A 5,547-nucleotide genomic window follows, 5' to 3' on the forward strand; every position below is an offset into this window, starting at 1 on the left:
AGGAAATCTCATTTCCGTCATCTCTAACAATTTTATATCGAGGGAACTCTGACCATATCCTTCCTAACCATATTCCACCCCCCAAACCACGTGTACTTCATCATGTCTTTATATACCATTAAATTTCGTCCTGAGGAATGATGCTGGGTCCAATTCAACTCATGAAAACTTACCACTATGCTATGCAATCTGATTACCTGTACAATAAAGATGAGGGCGATTTCATTTCCAGCTGAATCTGTTGGCTGCAGCAACATTGGCTCAAATCGCAGTCACATAGGTGATTGTTGTTCTTATTTTTATTTCTTCTGAACGTGTGCTGAAGTAACACAATGAGGAATCAATTAATATTGTCAGACATACATAAGCGGTGTGTTAAATCTGAGATTATGAGAATAGTGCAGTTTTGATGAACATACCAGAGATTGTTCAAATCTCAGGCACATGAGATTGACAGAGAGCGATGTTGAGCGACATAGATTGTCTTGGCAAATGCCAGTGTTATGAAGTTGTGAGTGTAATGTACTTTTAATGGCGCTGAAATGTCTGGCTAGCACAAGGAGTCCAGAACAAGGTAACAACATAACATTTGATCGAAACAACTAAGAGCTGTGTTACATGGATACAAAAAAAATACGAATTTGGCCAATCAGTTTAAATTATGCCCCAATCAAGTTACAATTTGGTATTTTTACAATGTTAAAACCAATGAAACGATCCAACGTTTTGTGGGACAAATATCGGACATTTTTAACAGTTACCCAGGGCGGCAAAGAACAGCAAAGAGAGCAGTTGAAAGACCAACAGTTGTAGGGTGTTAGTAAAATCTTCAAGAGGTGCCCATCTGGAAAAATAGATTGCATAGAAGAAATGCATCAACACCGACCTGGAGAAATAAATCTACAGAGGAAGATACAAAGAAAAGATTCGCCAACTGACTGGTTTTGAATTGTAATTTTTTTGTAAATGTTAATGAAATCTGGTTTGGGGAAGGTATTGTAGAGGAGAAGGTTAAATACCAGTTTAGAGAAAGGCGTTGAAAGTAACTGTAAGTTGATTATTCTGTTTCAAATATCAAAATATAATGTTATTTTTATCTTTAAATAATGATTTTTTGGACAATTCTTTGCCTATTGAATTTTAACAGAAGACAGCACGGACGAATCCTTTCTGTTTTGATGGTTTTCATCAGCAGAGGGGGTTTACACCGTCACGCAACGCCAGTTTCTGTTGTTGCTTTGTAGTTTCGCTCATTTGTGCATTTTGCCTCATTAACGATTTTGAAGTTGTCCCCTCTACACAAAAGGTCCGTGCTTTTGCGCCATTGCACAAAATGTGCAGTGTGTCAAAGCGACAGGGTTCCATACAATAACAATCGACGCTGTTTCAATCTATCTATCCTGATATTGACCCATGGAAACAACACTGCGTACTCTCCTCCAGTCTGGAAAACAATCCCTTCACAGAAAATGTTATATCCCTCTCTCAAGGGGCTTTTCATTCCATGGCATTCAATTCCTCACAGAATCGGTTTCAACAGATTTTGTCACTCAGTCATTCCTTTGTTTGTGCTCAAATCCTCTGAGCAGAGCGTCACAGTTGGAGCATTATGAGCCCATAACCCAGAGGGCTGACCATACTCTGTGAACTATAGTCTCCTTTTCATCTTTTGACTAACAGCAGGTAGATGTATCTATGCTCTGCAAAATTTTCACGCCTGTTTTAAGAAGCGAGATAAACAGTTCCTGGTTACTGCTTTTGTTGTCACACAGACCAAGATTGTAAATGTTGCGAACATGCACTGGTCAAGACTGTCTGCTCTGAGGGGTGTTAAGAGGATGGTCTGAAACGGTATCTTCTGTTCCCTGTCACTCTGTGATGATTTGAGCTGTGAAATTTATTCTCTGAGCTTGTGGTAACGTGATAAAGTTTATACATATCAGGTGCAGTGTGGCTGAGCGACAGGATATGCTGCAGTAACATTCCATGCTGATTCAGACAGCAGAGGCCTTGCTGTAACTTTGAGGAGGACACAGACACCGTTCCCGATGACTGGGAGAGATACTCTCTTTCCCTGTAGTTCTGCTTCAGAATGTTTCATCTATTTCAGATGGCGTTATTTGCACAAGGTTCCCAAAAGAAAATGGGTTCCTGTGCATCGCGAACTCCCTTTTGTACAGCTTTCCACAATTTGCATAACTCCTCCTCCTTCTTGCCGCCTCCCCCGATCCCCAAACCTGTTTTTGATATGGAGCTGAAGAGCACGTTCACAATTCTCTCCCACGACACTGATTGCCATGCCACACGCCAAACGAAAAGCTGAAGACTGTGGGAAACTGCTGTGGTCAGCGCTAACAGAGCGGCCCAGCGGGAGACTATTGGGCTCATAACCCGGAAATTAATGGATTGAAAACATCCTCTGCTCGTTGACAATTCCAGGTGTCAGTGTGTGTCCTGTCCCCGTTCGTGTTCCTCGATAACATAGCTCCATTCTACGTATTGCATGTTGTTTCACTTTCCGCTTCCTTTCACTCAATGTATCTGAAATGAATGTTTCGTTATGATACACCCGCCAAATTTACACCGGTGAGGAAACACACTTGTGAAGGTCTGGACGCTCTCTTCCTGTTGTCTGTCGGTCCGCTCTGATCTGATTCGCAAAATCATTTGTCAGAGCTGTGAATAAACTGGTGAAGGTGAGATATATCAGTTGTAGAGTGCTCTATGCGCATGACGCCCTGCAGTTATTCCCTATGCTGGTTCGCACAGCAGTGTCCTTCCCGTGAAATGAAAAGTCGTGAGTGACAATTGGATCAACTTGTTGGAGACAGCATTATGACACTGACACAATACCATATTATTAGGTCATAGATCGCCAATTATGAATAACCACAGAGATATACAAGCTACAGAGAGTCGCCCAGGACTCGATGGGCTGACCAGCTTCAGTCGGCGTATGAGTGACGCCACACGTTAATGTTGTCCATCTTCCTGTCTCTGGGACAGAGTGGCTGATGGTGAAACAGGTTTCATCTTAACCTTCCCTTCTGCGTTAGACTGTCTGCAGCCCCGCAACTCAGGGCTGTGGGGATGAAACTGAGGGTTTCATTCGCATTTTCTTCATTTGGGACAGTTGGGGCTCAGGTGTTAACTGCTGCCCGATTGCAGCATAGAAAATGATGTCACTGTTACAAAAACCTTCCTGCAGGATTGCTGTGTGAAGATGGAGTCTGAACAGCAAACAGGCTGCACAAAAATGCCCTCACATGAATTTACCTGATGGTAGAGAATCCGGAGAACATTCTGTCTTTCCCAACAGACAACTCTCAGATAAATGATATTTTCAGGAAGTTTCCAAACAAACTTGCAGATTTCCAGCACTTGATGGAACTGGCTGTGCCGATCAGAGCGAGCTTGAGGCACATCCACGCTTGCCTCCCCTCACACTGCCTGCCATTGGAGGGAAATAGCTGAAAACTCTGCCGATGGAGTCCAAGCGGAAGGGATAAACAGCATTGTCCCGTGAACAAGGAGACGGAATAAGAAGGCGATATTCTTGAAACTCTTTGGAGCTTAGAAATCCGAGAGCAAAGTGAAATGTAGTTAGATCTGAGCGACTTTGAGCTGGTTTGGTGTTGGAAACGTAAGAATGTCACGTGTTTAGGGGCATGATCGTCGCTTCGTAGCTTGAGTTAATACTGACATGTGAGAATTTCTTACTTCATGTCGCCATCGAGCCTTGGTTGTTTGATTTCACTTTGCCCGGTCTTCCTATCAACTGTTTGATAAAAATAAGGTGTAAATCATGAAGTTGCACCCCTTGAAATAACGTCGAGTTCTGGGGTAATAAGTGTCATTGTAGTGGGCATGGCACAGTACCACATGCGGTAAAAGTGAAACAAGTGTTTCAGGATGCTCACCCACACAATCTCACTCTGAATAATTCCACCATCTGGATGTTTGCACAGTTCTGGGTTTGAACCTTTCGGAAGTGGGGACGGGAAAGGATTGGAAACAGCGCTGAACAAGTTGATGGGAATGGTCTGGTATCTGAGGAATATCAACAATAAAGGTTATTTGGAAAATTGGGACAGTTTTCCTTGGAGAGTAGAAGGTCGAAAGCTGTCCTTGTTAAACCTTTCCAAGACATGAGTGGGATAGACAGAGGAAATAAGGAAGGGAGAATGCTCCCCACGCCTGAAAGGGTCGATAATGATTCGGTAGATATTTAAAGTCATTAGTAAACGTAGAAAAATGTACATGAGGAGAACCGTTCTCACATAGGGAGTGGTTAGGATCTGTAAACCACTGCCTGACATTGACAAAGACGCAGTTTCAATCGAGTTATTTAAAAACATTTTTATGTTTATGTTGAAAGTAAACGTGTGGAGAGTTACAGGGAGAAGGCAAGAGAATGATACCAAAAAAGAAACACATTTGTCTCTGTGGAGAGCCAGCACAGCTAAGATGGTTTGTGACACATTTGTGATTCTGAGTGGAATCACAGTTAGACCAACAGAATGTAGGGAGTTAAACAACGGTGATATTGGCAAAGCCGGGACACATCTGCACGACATAATATTATCCAGAACGTACAGGTCACAGGGAGGATTGCGCTGCCTGATAATCCTGCAGGGTGTCCTGCAGATCAGACACAGCACCCTTCATTCCTCAGAGAAGGTCAGGGCTCTGTGCGTGGCCAAGCAGCCTCAGCCGCAGGATTCAGGTTCCAATTTGGCAGGTGGTGGAGGTTTGAATCCCACTGCTGCAATTTCCGTCGCATCAGCTGCAGCGTGTTAAAGTGCCGTGGTCAAAGGACAACTGCGGGTCTGTCTCTTTTGGAGAGTAAACTGCAGTGTGGGAGAGTGCAGAATTTCTCCAAGAGGTCAGTGTCCGTGCTGTCATGACGTGTTCGCCTTCCACACGGTAAATCGCGGGCTCAAGCAGCTCTCTTGCTGCTGTTTCGTTCCAGGCAAGTTGAGTTTTCACTGGAACTGAAGAGAGACTGTTGTTTCATTGCTGTTGTGAAACAAAGTCCTGCAGTGACTCTTCTCGCCGTTATTTTGTGTTCTGGCGCAAGGGAAAATGTTTCCAATGAATTGCGATGTCATATGTTCTTAAATTTCTCTCTTTTCCTTCTTTTCTGTCCTGGGGATGGCGGAAGGGATAGCTAATCTAATCGAGACTGTGATTGATGAAATTGACTTTCTATGGCCTATTCTTATTGTGTTCGTTCTTTCTCTCTTTTCAGCACTTTCTGGGAAGTGGTGGTTCACTAAGGCTCCAGTATGTTTGAAAGAATAATTTGGAATTGCCCTGTTGTTAGTTGTGAGATTACTTTACAACTCATGCCCTCACATTTAGCATTCATGCATCTCTGTGTCTGAAAATGCATTAGGTATGCCAGTTTTGTTTGTGTTCCGTGTTAACTACTCTCTGTTTTGCAATTCGCTCAATACATTTCGAGATAACACGGTTTGTGAGATAACTTCCAGCAGCAAAAATCCTCAACTGAGGATCCGGGACTATCTCACGAAGTATGGTCAG

Source organism: Chiloscyllium plagiosum, unplaced genomic scaffold, assembly GCF_037043375.1.
Source record: "Chiloscyllium plagiosum isolate Xiang-an unplaced genomic scaffold, Cpla_swu_hap1 HiC_scaffold_20, whole genome shotgun sequence".
Lineage (NCBI taxonomy): Eukaryota > Metazoa > Chordata > Chondrichthyes > Orectolobiformes > Hemiscylliidae > Chiloscyllium > Chiloscyllium plagiosum.